The sequence below is a fragment of the Eretmochelys imbricata genome, chromosome 2, assembly GCF_965152235.1.
Source record: "Eretmochelys imbricata isolate rEreImb1 chromosome 2, rEreImb1.hap1, whole genome shotgun sequence".
NCBI lineage: Eukaryota > Metazoa > Chordata > Testudines > Cheloniidae > Eretmochelys > Eretmochelys imbricata.
In genome coordinates, this window is record NC_135573.1 from 159,715,084 (window position 1) to 159,734,712 (window position 19,629).

Below are 19,629 nucleotides of genomic sequence, written 5' to 3' on the forward strand. Positions count from 1 at the left end.
AAACTAGCACAAGTATAAATGGCAGTGTAGCTGCAGTAGAACGGGTGGTGGCAATGGAGGCCTGGCTGAGCCAAGCTGTGTACAAACATGCCTGAAACTGGTGGGTATGTACACAGCATGGCTCAGCTGCTACCCATGCTACCACAGCTATACTGCTATTTACGTGCTCTATGAGAGCAGATGTGAATAGGTGTACACGAGCTGGGGAATCACACCTCTAGCTCTTGGCGTAGAATTAGACTTAGCATTAGCAGTCCAAAATATGGGGATGATTCAGTATAGGAGGCACCTTTCCTCTTTCTTTCAACCAATGCTCCAGCATGGTGCTAGGGAGTACTTTGCTACGGCATGTGCTGCCATTTTAGGTAAGTTTGAAAAATGAGGTCCTGGTCATTTTTGTCCCTAAGGGATTCCACAGAAGTGCAAGCAGTTGGCCAGGATACCAGGATTAATCCGCATTTCCCAATATGGATAATTATTGGAGATGGTTGGCAAAATTCTGCAGAACAACTGTTTTTGTCAGAATTTGCCTATTTGTCAAAATTGAAACATTCCATGGAGACTTCAGTTTTGACTAAGTTGCAACAGAACCCTGCCTGGTTTCCTGCCAGCTTGTCTGCCTGGCTTCTTGGTTGACTGTTTGCCAGACTGCCGTGGAATCAGGGACCTCAAGGCTTTCCAGGTCACTGGCTCCAGAGTGAACTGCCTGGGAGTTGGGGACGTCAGGGCTTCCAAATTGTAATGAAACCAAATTTCAGAATAATAAAACCTCCACAAAACAGAATTACCTTTCTCTACTTAGCTCTAGCAGTATTTTTTTTTTTGTAATATTTTTGAGGAAGCAGGGAGACTTTAGGTTTCATTGAAATGTTTTTATTTAACGATTACATGAACAGAGTAATGTTTTTAAATCAGATTCATTATCTGATTCAGAAAGTCCCTAAACTTTGGGCTTGTCTACATGGTGAGGTACTGCTCACTATGGGGATGTGATTTCTAAAGTGCACTTTAGAGAAAGTAAATAAGGAAGTGTTATTTACTCCTTCTCCTAACACAAGAACTAGGGGCCGCCAAATGAAATTAATAGGCAGCAGGTTTAAAACAAACAAAAGAAAGTATTTTTTCACACAGCACACAGTCAACCTGTGGAACTCCTTTCCAGAGGATGTTGTGAAGGCCAAGACTATAACAGGGTTCAAAAAAGAAGTAGGTAAATTCATGGAGGATAGGTCTATCAATGGCTATTAGCCAGGATGGGTCGGGATGGTGTCCCTAGTCTTTGTTTGCCAGAAGGTGGGAATGGGCGACAGGGGATGGATCACTTGATGATTACCTGTTCTGTTCATTTCCTCGGGGCCACCTGGCATTGGCCACTGTCAGAAGACAGGATACGGGACTAGATGGACCTTTGGTCTGACCCAGTATGGTCTTTCTTATGTTTTTATATGTTGTGCATTAATTAGTCTTTGTAGTCACTGCTGGTGCATACTAAAGGTTCCCGATGGCGCTTTAGCAGCTGTACATTAAAGCGCAGTAGGGAAACTTTCAAGTGCACCAGCAGGTCTACAAGGATCAATTAAAGTGCAACGTTTTAGAAGTCATGTCCCCATAATAAACATCGCCACAATGTGTAGACAGGTCCTTAGTCTGTCTCAATGTTTCTCTCACTCTACTTCCTGTTACATACTCGTAGGATCCACCTAATGGCCCTATGCCACAGTTTTGACTACCAAAGATTGCCTTATGTATAGTACCCTTATAATTGCAACAACTCAGATAGCACCTTTCCCCATCCTATGGCTATCCAGGAGACTTTGCCCCATTCAGACAGATGAGACTTGGCCATGGTCATCTATGACTTCTTGACCTTCGAACTTTATAACACAATGCACTGTATTTGGGAGTGTAATCAGAGACTGTGAAGAAAATTGTTGGTCCAGAAAGCAGCAGTCCTCCTGCTGAGCAACTTAGGCCAATAAGAGCACATAAAACTAGTTTTGCTTAATACTAGCTTCTTAATTCTCTTCACTGAGTGCCCATCAAACAAGTCAAGTTCAAGAGTCTTGTCTTGATTTTCAATGATCTGGGCCCAGGCTGCCTCAGAAACCCCTCTCCCTCTGTAAGCAAGAACTTTCAAGAGAGCTGCATTCCTGTGGGAAGATGAAACTCTGAACAACAAAGGAGAAATCAGTGCAAGCTAGAGAAAAACTTTGTCTGAAATGGTTCCTGTGGCATTCACTACTAAAGCAGTTGAGAACGGCCACAAATTTTACCACCATCTGAACAGATTACTTCTCCAATCTCTGTGCCATAACTTTTCTATAATTAAATGATGAGAAGAATACATCCTGACCTTTGAAGTAAAGAGAGAAGTGAAACAGTAGAACATCAACTTGTATTTTTATGTATTTAAGTGCTCATGTAACACACTGATGAAGTTATAGAGCTGGAGACATTATTATTCTTTTCTTAGTCACCTAAAAACTGTTTTTTAGTGTTACTGTGCTTTGTTAAACAGTTGCCACATTTCATTCCAGAGGTCACTGCATTTCAGGGATGAATGAATTCTACATATGGTCTGTAAAGTGCTTTGCAGACTTTCAGGATGAAAGGTGATATATAAAAATAAGGTAGTAAAGTTATTAATTATTATCATCATTATGTACAGTAGTTGGGAACAACCATACAACATTCCCTTTGAGTTGCCACCAGCTCTTAGCAAAAATTAAACACAACTGCTGCTTGAGCCAAACAATGTTTTTAAACATAAAAAATGCTCTGAACACTTAAAGAAAAATATTTTTAGTCATGTAATTTCATTGTTGCTGCTTGCTGTTAGAGCTGCTAATAAAAAGATGACTTAGTGAACAGTATGCTCTGGATTTTGAAATACAGTAGATAAGTGGTTTTCAAGATTATTTTCATTTGCAGACCCCTACAAATTTTAGAATGGAGATGTGGATCCCTTTAGAAATCTTAGACATAGTCTGCAGACCCCCAGGTGTCTGCAGACCACAGGCTGGAAACCACTGCACTAGACTCTGATCATTGCTGACATCAGTATGTTGAATGAAAGGCTAATAAAGATACTTCTTTGAGGAGATGTTCTTCTGGCAGTCGGCGCTCCTGTATGCCTTCCCCAAATCCCAATCATCCCTCAAATCATTCTCAAACTCTAGGAAGATTGGGCCAAGGTCATTCTCAGTGCCCCGGTGTGGCTAATACATTGCTTGTTCTCCATCCTTCTTGATTTCTCTTCAACCTCCCATACTGCTCCCTCTCCATCCTGAACTTATTCACTCAGAAACAAAGCCTCACCTTCCATCCAGCACTCAGTTCCCTGCATCACATGATGTCAGGGTTCCCTCCCCACTCTGAACTCTTGGGTACCAATGTGGGGACCCGCATGAAAGACCCCCTAAGCTTATTTCTACCAGCTTAGGTTAAAAACTTCCCCAAGGCACAAATTTTTCCTTGTCCTTGGACAGTATCGCTGCCACCACCAGGTGAGTTAGACAAAGATTTAGGAAAAGGACCACTTGGAGTTCCTGTTTCCCCAAAATATCCCCCCAAGCTCCTTCACCCCCTTTCCTGGGGAGGCTTGAGAGAAACCAAGGTGAGCACAGACCTGACTCTTGGGTTTTTAGGACACTAAAAACCCAATCAGGTTCTTAAAAACAGAACTTTATTATAAAGAAAAAAGTAAAAGAAGCACCTTTGTAAAACTAGGATGGAAGGTAATTTTACAGGGTAATAAGATTTAAATTACAGAGGATTCCCCTCTAGGCAAAACTTTAAAGTTACAAAAAAACAGGAATAAACCTCCCTCTTAGCATAGGGAAAATTCACAAGCTAAAACAAAAGATAACCAAATGTATTTCCTTGCTATTACTTACAATTTGTAATCTTAGATGTTTATTTCAGATATGGCCTTAGGAAATGTATTTTTCCTATCCTGTTCCCTCTCTGTCCCGGAAAGAATACAAGGAAAGCACAAACAAAAACCTTCCCCCACAGATTTGAAAGTATCTTCTTCCCTTATTGGTCCTTTTGGTCAGGTGCCAACCAGGTTATTTGAGCTTCTTAACCCTTTACAGGTAAAGGAGGGATTTTACACTACCCTTAGCTGTATGTTTATGTCACACGGCATTGCTGAATGAGAAGGAAGACCTGTGTTCGGCTGCTGACCTACAAGTCTTCCTTAACAGTAAAAAAAACCTCCACCAGGATGGCCTATTCAGCTAAATGGAAGTTATTTTTGGTGTGGTCATTAGCACATGGAATCCAACCAACACTGGCCTTTTGTAGTACCCGCTGCACCTTCAGTCATTGGGGCTAGCATTGAGTTCATTGAAAGTGCATCTGGCAGCAATACTGGCATTTCATCCCACTATTCAGGGAAGGTCAGTCTTCTCCAGTGTCATGGTAACAAGATTCTTTAAAGGGTTCCTTTGTCTACATCCTCTGATCTAAGAACTGGTTCCTCTGTGGGACCTTAACTCAGTCCTAGTGGCCTTAATGGGGCCTCCATTTGAACCCTGACATCTTGTCTCTTTCCACTTCTATGTCAGAAAACTGTGTTCCTGTTAGTGATACATCTTCAAGCAGAGTGTGTGAGTTGCAGACTCTGCTGGCAGAGCCTCCTTATACACAATTCTCCAAAGACAAAATGACTTTACAACCCCATCCAAAATTTGTGTCCAGAGTGGTTTCTCAGTTTCATTTGAACAAGCGGTATATTTACCTGTATTCTTTCCTAAATCTATTGATCTCTGGAGGATGATGTTAGATGTGAGCAGGTGTCTAGCCTTTTATCTGGACATGATTAAACCGTTTTGTGCTTCACCTCATTTGTTTGTGTCATATGTTGATCACATGAAAAGTCAAGTGGTCTCTTCATAGACAAGCTCCAAATGGATAACATCCTGCATCAAGACTGCATGTGAAATAGCTTCGGCTTCGCCCCCTCAGGGGGTGCTAGTTCATTCTGCAAGGGCACAAGCAATGTCCATGGCATTCCTCAGTGATGTTTCCATATTGGACATTTCAGGGCTATTACATGGTCATTGATACATATGTTCATGACTCCTTAACCACTTCTTCCAAGGTGGATGCAGGCTTTGGTAGAGCATTCCTACAGTACTTGTTTTGGTAGACTCTGACTCCAGCTTTGGTGGGGAGGGGGGGTAACTGTTTGTGAGTCACCTACATGGAATATACAGCTGCATCTACTCAAAGAAGAAGAAATTATTACTTACTGTAACTGTAGTTCTTCAAGATATGATGCAGACGTGTATTCCACGACCCACCCTCTGTCCTCTCTGCATCGGAGTTTCATTTCTAGGCATTTGGTGTGACAGAACTGAGGGAGGGTCAGGGCAGCTCCACCTCATGTAGCCGGGGGGAAGGTCTAAGGCCATGAGGCACAAGCATCACCCTTCTATGGGTACTGCTAGCCAATTTTCTCCGGCTCCGATGCGCTGAGTGCACACATCTTGAAGAACCACAGTTACAGTAAGTAAGCATTTCTTTTAAAAATACATGCTAGCAACATTGTATCTGCACTAGATGTTAGGCTAATTATTTAGTTAAAATAATGTATAGTTTTCATATATTTTAAAATTCACATCCAAGTAACACAGTGCAGTCCATATAAAGAATATATATGAACCCCATTTGGCTTTTATATGTAGTCACATTCTTCACAGATCTAGTGTACTAGGTGGAAGAGTAGAAAAGTTTGATTTGACAAAAGGAATATATCCAGTGCTGAGAAAACTACATCCAACTAGCAGTGTAATCTCATCTGCTTTATATGAACAGCATTGTTTTTATATATGTCTATCTACATGCAGGTCTATTCAAATAAGAGCAAAATCCAATAGTTTGGTTTCTTTAGTATGGAAATGAAATATGATTATTTTAGTGTAGTCATGTTTGTGACCTGCTAATTTGAAAGCTGCTTAAAGTTTGTCTTTGATTTTAGGATTCACTGCTTGGTATACAACATATCTCAACCTTGGTGTAAACTTCATCCACTTATGTAGGGAAGACACCAGATTTAGAGGCCAGTTGGTTAAGGCACTGGTCTTGGAATCACTTAATTAAGGGAAAATCGGACAACATTTCTATTTGAGAAGAATAATACTTCCGAGAAGTATCTGTCTACTAGTAGACACCTAACTACTAATTAATTACTCAGATTGTGCTCCAGTTAATTTATTCAAATAGACAAATTCCTAAATGTCTTATTTCATTACTGTTGATGCCTCTTTTGTAAATAATGTATTCATAACCAATCATTCAAATAATTTCTTCTGTCTGTTTGGTATTCCTTCTGTGCCCATTGCCATGGTATCTGAGCTGAATGACTCATTCTACAGAGAATTTTATGGTGAGGGTTGCGAGAATTTTATTTGTAGCATTTGCATCTGGTCAGAAAGACTTTAAAAGTAAAAGTGACAGTCTCTTTGGAGGATATCAAGCTTACAGTTAATCCTTGAGATTTACATAATTTACTCAATATTCAAAATTCTGAAATAAGTCCAAGATATTTAAGATTTGAAAGGCATGCAATCAAATATGTGACATTTAACACTGCTACTGCAACATGAAAGCAAGGAAAATCTTGTCTTTTGTCTGTGCACCATTTTGAAAGGAACCAATTCTTAGCCTGATACTAATGTTAAAGTCCGCTCCTAACTATTGTCAGAGTATTATCATCCACAGTTAACAAGATTGTGTTACTAAACACAAACATACTTGAATTACACACACAGGGTCATTTATTCAGTGAGGGAATAGCCATGGGCTTCAGATTGATCCTTGAGTAAACACTTCATTCAAATGTTGAAGATCAAATAAATGAATCCCCTTGAAGCCTAATGCACAAATTAGACTTTGTCATGATTGCATTTCTGAAGGGTGACAATGTTCTTGACAGCTTACTGTCCCAATAGGTGTGATTTATAATGCTTGAAGGTTTAGAAGTTATGAGCTGGAAGTGAAATAATTATGAAAAGTTGTGCTGTTATCCCATTTTTATTTAAGTATATCTTTTCGTTTATTGAAGGTTATCACTATTTTCAGATATTGTTCATTGAAGAAACCTGACCTGAATATTAAAAGTATGTTATCAATTTAATGGGCAGCTTAGTCACTGGAATCCATTCAGCACACTGCTGCCAGTTAAAATGATTTAAACAAAAGTGATTTGGAGACTCCAAACACAGTAGTCACTCACAAGGTTTTGCTAACATCCCAATCTTTCCATGTAAATTTGCTTTCTCAGCCAGGGCCTGGCTATTTTGATTTTGAAGTCTCAATAACCTTCTTGCTCTTAAACTATACTAAATAATAGTTTTCTTCTATTAGCCCCTTAGGGCTCCTATTCCTTCCCCTGAAAATGCTTCCTCTCAGTAAAGCTGTCTGTACACTACCATTTGTAACCTACTATAGTAATGAACTGAAGAGACACCTGCATTCGACTCATAAATTGTCTAGCTTTTGCTGCATATATCAAGCAGTATGGTGATTGCCTCTTTATGGAATACTGTATGGACTCTACTAACTAAAACATAGGCATTACAAGTTTTTTCTATTGATATTCGCAGCAACGTATAAATATTTAGCACACGTGGTGCTTGTGAAAGGTAGCAGTGTAACAGTGCTGGAGACCGAAGACCTCTGTTTATCTAGAGTGATGGTACAATATGGGAAGTAACAGTGCTGGCTTCCTAACACTGCTTCACCAAAGTAGCTCTGTAGCAATCCTTTGCTTCTCTACTGAGACTGCCAGGAAGGGTACCACTTAACATGAGATGTGGTTGTGCTTTTTGTGATGTCACAAAAGTGAGGTCACACGTTCACTAGGCCTGGACTCCTCCACACATGAAACAGCCATTGGATCATTAATAATAATGAATAGTTATCATTTGTATTGTATTCAAATATGTGATCATATTCATATCTCATTACAAATACTCAAGTTCTCCAGTCTCTCAAACGATAACCATTGGACAATTAGTGGACTACAGTTTGCGTTCTTAGTTGTCATTATAATTATTTGTTGTTTGAAACTTGTAAATAACTCCATATGTGTGCAACTTTTAAGGTTCCGGCATCATCTTCTTGCAACAGGAAGAGGAGATGGAACAGATGTAAGAAAGCAAAATTGTTTGGAAATTTAAAAAACAAGGACAATAAAGTGACAGAAAACAGAACAAAAACTAACAACCCCCCCCCACCCTGATTCATGTGAAATTAGATCAAATCTGTTTTACCTCTTCCACTCCAAGATCTAGAAAAATATATAGGCTTTGTTGTAAGATGCCTGTTGTGCTGTTATTATTTGCACACTTTTGCTTTCCTTGCTTCTTTAATGTGGCAATATATTCAACTAAAGAAATACTCTTTTTTTGCTTTACATATTTTCATAAGGGGTACAGCTCCCATACCTGCCCCTCTTCCATAACTTAGTCTTGTATTTGGTCACAGACAATGCTTAATTTGTGCCAGGGCTTGCCAGCACCTCTAGGCTTGGCAGTTCATAGCCCTGGCACCTCTGGGCTTCTTGTATTGGTTACGAATGCAAAAAAATTGCTTGAGGCCCGGCACCTCTTTTAATTACAAATTAAGCACTTGTCACAGCTAGCTAGTGTAGTGAGGAGTTGGTAACAGCCAGAGAAGGCCAGCTGAATTTTTGGCAACTTTAATTGGTTTTTAATTTTATGCCATGCCTAGCTATTCCCCAGTTTAATTACCTCTGTTCCATTATGCAGCTCGCTGTGCTCTAGTCCTCAAGAAAAATAACTCTTCTCTTAGGAAACTTCACTTGCTTCCATTCGGTGGAGTCCTGAGAGAACTTTTTTCCTCTCTAATTGTTTGTGCCTTAAGCCTTTTTTTTACCTCATAGCTACCTTTGAAAAGTGACCATCAGTTCAGCAAAGGATTAGCAGGTTCCTTTCAACTTCTCATCTCTACCTCCTTTGCCTATAGCCTAAAGCAAAAGAGAAGGTAGTCCTCCTTGATCGCCTCACCTGCAAAAGTTTCTTCAATGTCTCGCATTCTTGCCATGCCTGCTAGCGATCCTGTCAGGAAGACAGCAATCAACAGTTCATTAGCAGCTCCAGTTTTCCTACCTATAGCCCGGCCATATCACATTCAGTCTGATAGACAAACTGCTAAAACATGCGGCTGCTGCAAAAAATAGGAAAGGCAAACATTTCCGTTCTCCTCACAAAGCGCCTGACTGTAGCTTTACATGTCAGTGAGTTTTGCCCTCCTCACCTCTCTTAAGATTACTGAGAACACTTCTCAGATAGGTTGTGGTCAGCTTTGACAATCAGGCTACATCTACACTGCATGCTTTTTCTGGCAGGCTGTAGAGTACATACTTAAGTAATTCCCCTAGCATGGGTATAAGTTGCAGTGTAGACAGTGAGGCACAGCTTAGGCAAGTCTCGTACTCGCTCAAGCTGTGCCTTCCTGTCTATGCTGTTACTTTTAGCCATATACTGTCCTGCTGCTGGAGCCTTTTACTAGCACAGGAAAAGACTCCAGCATTTGGGAAAGGCTGTGGCAGGAGGGAGGCAGTGGGGGAAGGGCTCCATCAGCTCCCTACTGCTAGAGCCTTTCTTCACTGCAAGGAAATACTCTGGGGCAGGGAAAGGCCCTGCAACGAGGGAGGCAGCAGGGAAAAGTCCTGAAAGGGTGAGGCTGTAGGGAAAGGCCTAGCCTTTTGCTGCTGTCTCCCCCCTGTCAGAACCTTTCACTGACATATGTAGTTCCACACCACAGTGTGAACACAGCTTGCTTTTTACTGTGGTGTGTAGCTACACATATCCTACATGCTGCCGAAAGTGGTGGGAGTGTAAATGTAGACTAAGTGTATAGACTAAGTGTATGTTAACATTCCCTGGCTGATCCTATCTGCACAGGAGGAGTGAGAGAAGCGCAACACTGTAAACTTATGAAAACCCAACTTTTCCAACACTGCTTCTCAACAGATACCTCTCAGGATATGTACATGCAGCCCAGATCTAGAAAGCAATTTTCATTATGGCTTTTCATAGAATCATAGAAATGTAGGGCTGGAAGGGACCTCAAGAGGTCATCAAGTCCAGCCCCCTGTGCTGAGGCAGAACTAAGTAAACCTAGACTACCGCTGACAGGTGTTAGTCTGTTCTTAAAAACCTCCCATGATGGGATTTCCACAATCTCCCTTGGAAGCCTAGTCCAGAACTTAACTATCCTTCGAGTTAAAAAGTTTTTCCTAATATCTAACCTCAATCTCTCTCACTGCAAATTAAACCCATTACTACTAGTCCTACCTTCAGTGAGCATGGAGAATAATTGATCACCGTCCTCTTTATAACAGCCTTCAACATATTTGAAAACTGTTATCAGGTCCGTCCCCACCCCCAGTCTTCTTTTTTCAAGACTAAACCAAGCCTAGTTCTTTTTTAACCTTTTCTCAGAAGTCAGGTTTTCTAAACATTTTATAATTTTTTTTGCTCTCCGCTGGACTTTCTCACCAATTTATCCACATCTTTCCTAAAGTGTGGTGCCCAGAGCTGGACACAGTACTCTAGCTGGGGCCTCACCAGTGCTGAGTAGAGCAGGACAATTACCTCCCATGTCTTACATATGATATTCCTGTTAATACGCCTCAATATGACTTATGTTGACTCATATTTAATTTGTGATCCATTGTAGTCCCCAGAATGATTTCAACAGCATCACCATCTAGCCACTTATTCCCATTTTGTAGTCATGCATTTGATTTTTCCTTCCTTCTTTTGCACTGTCTTTATTGAAATTTCATCTTGTTTACTTCAGACCAATTATCTAATTCATCGGGGTCATTTTGAATTCTAATCCTGTTCCCCAAAGTGCTTGCAACCCTTCCCAGTTTAGTGTCATCCTCAGATTTTATAAGCATGCTCGCAACTCCATTATCCAAGTCATTAATGAAAGTATTGAATAGTACCAGATCCAGGATTGATCCCTGCAGGACCCTACTAGATACATCGTCACAGTTTGACAGCAAACCATTCATAACTACTCTTTGAGTACGGTCTTTCAACCAGTTGTGCACCTACCTTATATACCATGGCATTTGCCCCCCTTAACCTGTACTGGTAGAGGATAGATCCCCTATCCTACTGGGTCTTTTCCATCTCTAATTTCTATAATTCTAAAGTGTTAGAACCTTTCCAATGGGACTTGTGCTCCTAAATCACTTAGGTGTTTTGGAAAATCCCACCCTTTGTGATTATGTGATAGGTGCTGTAGTCTCCCACCTGTTTGTGTTGAACTCTTTTTTCCATACTATGCCATTTTCTCTTTGTCTGCTCCTCTGCTTCTTGTTTTAATAATGAGACTTTGGATGATGGATGGCTATGTGATTGTATTTTCCTATCTACTTTTTTTTTCCTTACAGAATATAATGAAAATATCAGGGCTGGCCCTGCTCTAGGCTAGGTAGGCCATGTAGTTACCTAGGATGGCACAACAGAAGGGCACCCAGTGTCTTTCAGTTGATCAACAACTCAGCTTTCTTCTTCTGCTCCCCAGCTGGCAGCTCCTTCCTCTCCATGGGGAAAGGACAGGGCAAGGTGAGAGATCCCAGTATGTGAAAGAAAGGAACGAAAGGGAAACCCCAGATTAAGGGACAAGGGTAAAAGGAAGGAATGGGGAAGCAGCAAGAAGCTCTATCGCAGGGGAGAGGTGTTAGTGGGGTAAGGAGAGATTTATCAGTAATGTGAAGTTGTGATTTTTTTCACATTTTTAGATTACTTGGATATGACAGTAAATGTGGATAGAATGTTATGGGGTTTGTAAGTCTTGCCTTAGACCTTAGTCCATCCCATGCTATGCTGCATATTGGGCTACCCACATTTGCCAACCTTGCCTGTCAACTGCCCTTCTCTCCAAATCTTCCCATTTCATGTTGAGGTGCCTGATGTCATTCTGAACTGTTTGTTTCCATGTTATTTGAGGTCTTCCTCTCTTTCTTCTTGAGTTTTCTGGCTTCCATTCAAAGGTGGTATTTGGTAAGCGTTCTTTTTCCATTCTCAGCACATGTCCCAACCACTGATGTCTTTTGTAGATTATTTGTGTGAGGGTACCTTGTCCAGTAAATTTTCTGACTTCTTCATTCATCTTCCTATCTCTATATGATATTCCCAATATTCATCTCAGACATTTGTGATTAAATGCATCCAGCTTTTGTATATCTTTCTTGGTAAGTTGCCATGTCTCACTGCTATATGTTGTGATGGCAATAACAATTGCTTTGTACACATTCAGTTTTGTCTTAAGGGAGATGTTTTTGAGTTGTCAGATGTTTTTGAGTCTTCCAAATGCAGCATTTGCCTTCCCAATTCTTCTTATTATTTCCTCGGAACTAGTACCATCTTGGCTGATGGTACTTCCAAGATACGTAAAATTGTCCACCTTCCAGTTTCTCTTCTTCAGTTTTGATTTCTGTCCCTATAGTCCCCATTAACATTACTTTACATTTCTTTGCATTGTATCTCAAACCTATCTTCTCCATTACTTCTTTTACTTGGTTTGTGCGTTTTTGTAGTCCGTTGGCATCTTCACTGATGAGCAATATCGTCAGCAAAGTCTACATCAAATAGTCTTGAAGTGTTTCATTTTAGGCCATATGTATCACTGTCTCATTGTTTTAATCCATAGTTTATGACTAGCACAAACAAAAATGGAGACAGGACGCACCCCTGCCTTACACCTGTCTGGATGCTGAATGGCTTACTCAATCCATTTTTCATTTTAATGCAGCATTTTGAGTTGGCGTAGAATGCCTTCATAATGTTAATTAATTTTGTTGGAATTCCATATTGTTCCACAATTTTCCACATTGTTTCTCTGTTTACACTATTGAATGCCTTTTGAAAGTCCACAAAATTGATGGCAAGACTGCCTTGGAATTCAGTTGTGTTCTCAATAATCCATCTCAGGGTGAAAACAGCATCTGTGCATGATCTCCCTTGTCTAAATCCAGATTGTTGTTCTCGTAGGATGGTATCCATCTTTCTTTTCATTCTGTTCAGGAGGACTGCTGCTAATACTTTTCCGGTGATAGATGTATTACTCCCCTCCAATTTGAACAACTGTTTAGATCACCTTTCTTTGGTAACTTGATTATGATACCGAGGGTCCATTCTTCCGGCACTTTCTCCTCCATCCATGTTTTGTTGCACAGTGAACAGATGACTGATTCCACATCTTCACCTCCATATTTAAACATCTCAGGATGAATGCTGTCCAGACCAGGTGCCTTGTTGTTTTTCAGCTTCTGCAATGCTTTTTTTACTTCTTTGATTTTTACCTCAGATACATCTATATCTAGGTCTAATGGTTTATCATTGTTAAATTCCAGTCTTGTAATTTGTTCTGGTTGGTTTAGCACGTCTTTGAAGTGTTCCACCCACCTATTTTCTTGTTCCTCCTATGTTTTCCAAATTTCTCCTTGTTTCCCTTTCACTGGGACACTTCTGAATTTTGATCCATATCCTGTTAACTGTTTAAGGATCGTGTGTAGACTGTTCTTGTATTGTTTCTTTCCTCTGCTTCTTCAGCTTCACTAGCCTTACTTTCTATCCAATTTTACTTATCTTTTTTGCATTATTTCTTTACTGCTTTGTTAAGGTTTCTGTAGGTTTGGTTTGTTTCTTCAATCTCGTGTTATAGTATTCAAGCCTTTTGTTTTCTTCTTTTGTCTATAATTTTCCATGTTTCCACTGTTCATTATTGCTTCCTCTCTTTCTACCAATTATCTTTTCAGCTGCTTCTAGCATAGCTGTTTTCAGAAGATCCCAATATTTTTCCACTTTGTTTTCTTCAAGATCTTTAAGGGCCTCAAACTTATTCTTGACATCTATCTGGTACTTTTTTCATATCCTGCAATCTTGTTGTTTCTGCGTATTGCATAATCTTAGTCTGTGTTCTTTCTTTTTAAGCACTTTGAACTTTGATTTGATGTTTGCTTTCAGCAAATAGTGATCGCTCCCTATATCTGGTCCTCTGAATACTCTTGTGTCTAACACTGATGTTTTCCACCTCTGACTAACACAGATATAGTCTATCTCATTTTGTGTACGGCCATCTGGTGAAATCCATGTCTTTTTGTATATGTTTTTATGTTGGAAGAAAGAATTGTGGATGCTAAGATTGTTTTCAGTACAAAATTCAAGAAGTCTTGTGCCATTGTCTGTCATTGTTCCATCGTTTCCTAACCTCTTCTTTCATTTCCAAACTGGGCATTAAAATCTCCCATAACCAGGACAAGATCATGTTTTGATATTATTTTTCATTACATTGTTCAATTCTGTATAGAATCTCTTTGTCCTCTTCATCTGCATCATTTGTTGGAGCATATGTCTGGACTATGGCGCATTTAATGTGCCGAGAGTGGAATCTAGCTGCCAGAAGCTTATCTGGTATTGGCTGCCAATTCATTAGTGATATCTGTGCAGTGCTATTCATGATGATTCCTACACCTCTCTCACGTTTGGTTTTCCCTGAATAGCACATTGTTTTTTCTCCAGATGTTATCATACCTTGATCTTTCCATCTAACTTTACACTCTCACAAAGTCCTTAGATGTCAATTTTATATCTATCCATTTCTTTGATTACCTGTGCTAATTTTCCTGCACTATTTAGAGTTCATACATTCCAGGTAGCTATGGATATACTCTTTTTGGCCGTCAGAATTTGGACCATCAAGTGGATGACTTCCCAATGGGTTTGATGATCCACTTTCCTATGCGCATCTGAACGCTTTCCATCCTCCTCACGGCATGATTTTTGGCTTATGTGAGTAGTTTCTGTAGCTAGAACTTTTTTTTACGGTGATGGGAAGCCTCCCCATCGACCAGCCTTCCTCCTTTTTGATCCAGGCTTGGGCACTGGCAGAGCTTTGTAAGTCTAGGTGGGAAAAATACCACACCGTTGGTATAATCAAACCAAATGCTCAGAACCGTCTTGGGAAACATTCCCTAATACACAGTAGCCTTCCTTGGCACTGGCTTCGTTATTTTCTGTCCTTTCTATTTTGTACATTTTGATTTCCTTTAACACTACTTTAATAAGGTGTTTATAAGACAAGAAAAATGATCCTGGGGTTAGGGCACTAGCCTGGGACTTGGAAAACTGCTTCAATTCCTTGGTGTATCACAGACGTCCTGTGTGACCTGGAGCAAATCAGATAGGGTGCTCACAGTGCCACGCAGGTATGCAGGCTTGTGCTAGCAGAGCTTGAGCTAGCATGCTAAAAATATCAGTGTGGCCATTGTAGCTTGGGTGGCAGCTCAGGCTCTCCAGCACCCCCGGTCCACTGGTCTGAGCTCAGGTGGCTTGCTGAAGCCACCACGCGTAAGGTCCACACTGCTGATTTTAACACGCTAGCTTGAGTCTGGCTAGCGTGAGTCTGGGAGAATTGCTCCCAGCGGCAGTGTAGGCGTAAACATGAGTGTCTCTGCACTTCTCTTCCCCATCTGTAAAACAGTGACAGTTGTACTTCCCTACCTCACAGGGATATAGTGAGGATAAGTATGTTAAAGATTGTGAGATGCACAGATATATCAACAGGATAATAGCTACCATGAAACTACCTAAGATCAGTAGATTTCTTGAGGAACAACTGTAGTTGCAGGACACCTAAAGTGACTTTGTCAGAGAGTAGCCTGTGTTTCGGTAGTGTGCCAGTCCTACTCTAGACTAGTAGATGTCTGTGTTCTTAGAAGAGCAGCTTACAGCTATGAAAAAACTACTGCATTTCTCACAAATGGAAGGGAGTTGCCAGATCAATCTGTCAAAATCACTAAAGGGATTTTGGTCAAACTACCTATGTAACGTACTTATCCTGTAATTCATAATCTGTGTCCTTAGAGCTGCTAGTGGGTTGATATTAAGCAGAAAAAAGGTGTCCTTTTTACATTCTTATCTGCACAGGTTTATTTTTTAGACAAAGCAACTTAATCAAGAGATCTTTTCAGTTTATATATATATATGTGTGTGTGTATATGTATATATATACATACATGTTTATCTATTTATTTCTGATCCACCTGTGTTTTTAGATATCATGTAAAACTATTATTGTGTAGATGCATAAGCTGACAGTATGCACCATATATTTTTCTTCTAAAATATTAGTGTAGGAGCAGGAAACAAACACTTTTTAATTCCAGCAAAGAATATGTCTGTACAAGATGGTCAAAAGACTCTGAATTACTTACCCTAATGCTTTTTGGAACATATCCACTCATTACATTAAATGCGATGACTCAAGGAAAGAAAAATATTAATAACATGCCTAATGGGATTTTTGGCCATGTTCCCAACAGCTACCTAAAAATTACTGGGGTGATTGCTTGCTATTGATTTTCGTTATTGATTTAGCTATTAAGACTTCAGGAAACCAGGGGCAGCTGATAGACCAGTGGTGTAGAATGCAAACAGGATTACAAGGAGAAAAACATTGTTGCAATGACTCTTTTTAAAACTCCACTAATTTCTTTGGTTCTCATCAGTTTGTGCTGTAGACATCTTGTAAGAGGCATGCTTGCCACAGCAGTGATTTGCATTATCTCCTGTACTACTGGGAGAGACCTTTTTGTGGTCCAGTAAACCAGAGTTGTCATTATAATGGTGTGTTATCATCTCAAACTGACAAGATGGGTCATTACAATATGTGTCCTTGCTTACATTTAATGGAAGTTAGTTATGTGGTATTAGACATCAAAAGTCATTTCTCCTAACAGGGGACTCTGTGTTCAATGACCTAGCATGCAGGCCGGAGATATGCTGTGCTTGTGTAGAGGGATTAGATTACATGTGGTAATAAGCATCCTTGCAGGCGAATTCAGGTCTCTTACTTGCTGAGCAAGTTGGGTGGCAGGGATCAGGTGGGATTGTTCTTTGTAATAGTTCAGCTCTGTGGGGAGCAAAAAGCATCCTAGCAGGTGTGTTTGAAATCTCCTACTATTGAAATGCTAGTAAGAAAGGGTTGCTATTACAAAGCTCCATCAAATCCTATGCTGAGGAGGCTGTCTGGCATCACCACTTTTGAGTGTCCTTGTGTGCTTTGTGTTGCTAGGGAAACTGTGATGGAGATAAAGGAAAGAAACTCATGCAGCTCTTAAAATGAAAGCATCTAAGGGAGAACATTAAAGCAAAAATATGTAGATATGGAACCAGAGTGAGGTTCTAAGTCACTGACTCCACTGAAGAGGGGGAGAGGGAATGTGAGACGAAACCATGGGGCATCAGCAAGAGTCCCCACTAGCAGCAGGTTCTGCCGGAATTCCTCCTGGGACTGTGGCAAAGCAGCTCTGCTACCCTTAGAAAGTGTGCAGCATCCAATTTTAACCCTCCAGCCCACTTCCATTGGTCAGCGAAAAGTAGGAGCATGGCTCCATCTTACTATCACCCTGCCTATTCCTTCCTGTCCCCTCTGGGGAGTCTATCAAAGTATTCATATGGCCCTCATCACTGTCAAATATGAGCACCTCAGGTGCATGAATGGAATTTTATCCTCAAAACATCCCTATGAGCTTGGGAAGTACTATTATCCCTCTTTTACAGATGGGAAACTGAGGCCAAGGCAAGATTAAGTGACTTGCACAAGGTCAAACAAGAAGTCTGAGGTTAGAGCCAAAAATGGAACACAGATTTATTGAGTCACTGAGTCTTATCTACTACATCATCCCTCAAAGTTCATCCACCCAAAGTTCAAGCTAGAGTTGCCACTACCACTAGTCTATCACAGTTCTATTTTTCCCTTTCATTATGTTGGTTGGTCCCTCTGCAGGAGTGCAGAATGGCAGGGGAGCTTTATATGCCCTGTTTCTCACCTCCACACCATGCACCTTTGCTTTGCCTGCTCTAATCCGTTGCATAATTATTATCCTGAAGAATGGCTAGAGATGCATATTGGATTACATATGCCTGCTTCAATACCCATGAGAGGAAGCTCTGATTAAGTTATCTGTGATGTCACAGATGATTTATTTCTTTGTTTTTCTTTTTGTACTTTTCATTCCTATGCTGGATGGCATTTTAAATGTCCTATGTATGAGCCCAAATTGTATTTGGGTATGAATGCAGGTAAATGAGTGGCCAGGGAGAGGGAACATTTCTGCCTGAAGATACATAGGTCCATGGCAATATGCCTCTTACAGGGGAAGATTCCAGGGCATGGCTGAATCACTGAGTCTTGGATGCCATCTTGCTTGATTACTCCATCAGGTATGCATATATGGCCTATTGAAATTCAGTGATTGAATCTTTCAGTTCACAAGATGCGCCAAACAGAAGAAAAGGGCAGTCCAGAAGATGCAAGATCATCCATTAAGAATCAAGAAAGTATTTCAAATCTTCTCTCGTACTGTAATTCCCCAGTCCCAAAACATCTAGCAGTTTCTGGATTTGACATATGTAGAATCATAGGACTGGAAGGGACCTTGAGAGGTCATCTAATGCAGTCCCCTGCCCTCACGGCAGGACTGAAGTATTACCTCTACCATCCCTGACAGGTGTTTGTCTAGCCTGCTCTTAAAAATCTCCAATGATGGAGATTCCACAGGCAATTTATTCCAGTGCTTAACCGCCCTGACAGTTAGGAAGCTTTTCCTAGTGTCCAACCTAAACCTCCCTAGTGGCAATTGAAGCCCATTGCTGCTTGTTCTTTTTAACCTCTAAAGGTAGGACAATCTTTTATGTACTTGAAAACTGTTATCATGTCCCCTCTCAGACTTCTCTTTTCCAGACTAAACAAACCCAATTTTTTCAATCTTCCCTCATAGGCCATGTTTTCTAGACCTTTAATAATTTTTGTTGCTCTTCTCTGGACTTTCTCCAGTTTGTCCACCTCTTTCCTGAAATGTGGCCCCCAGAACTGGACACAATACTCCAGCTGAGGCCTAATCAGCACAGAGTAGAGCGGAAGAATTACTTCTCGTGTCTTGCTTACAACACTCCTGCTAATACATCCCAGAATAATGTTTGCTTTTTTTGCAACAGTGTTACACTGTTGAATCATATTTAGCTTGTGATCCACTATGACCCCCAGGTCCCTTTTCGCAGTACTCCTTCCTAGGCAGTCATTTCCCATTTTGTATGTTTGCAACTGATTGTTTCTTCTTAAGTGGAGTACTTTGCATTTTTCCGCATTGAATTTCATCCTGTTTACTTCAGACCGTTTCTCCAGGTTGTCCAGATCATTATAATCCTATCCTCCAAAGCACTTGCAATCCCTCCCAGCTTGGTATCATCCACAAACTTTATAAGTGTACTCTCTATGCATTATAAGTGTACTCTCTATGTACTCTCTATCATTGATGAAGATATTGAACAGAACTGGACCTAGAACTGATCCCAGCAGCACTCCACGCATTATACCCTTCCAGCATGACTCTGGGAATGGTTTTCCAATAAGTTATGCACTCACATTATAGTAGCTCTATCTAGGTTGCATTTCCCTAGTTTCTTTATTAGGAGGTAATGCGAGACAGTATCAAAAGCTTTACTAAAGTCAATATATACCACATCTACTGCTTCCCCTCTATCCACAAGGCTTGTTACCCTGTCAAAGAAA

General features: G+C 40.5%; 1 protein-coding gene across 5 annotated transcripts in view; it reads left to right on the forward strand.

Moving 5' to 3' along the window:
• MOCOS (molybdenum cofactor sulfurase) overlaps nucleotides 1-19,629 on the forward strand; it is a 432,667-nt gene that overhangs the window by 301,805 nt on the left and 111,233 nt on the right. The gene's annotated exons all lie outside the window — the stretch shown is intronic.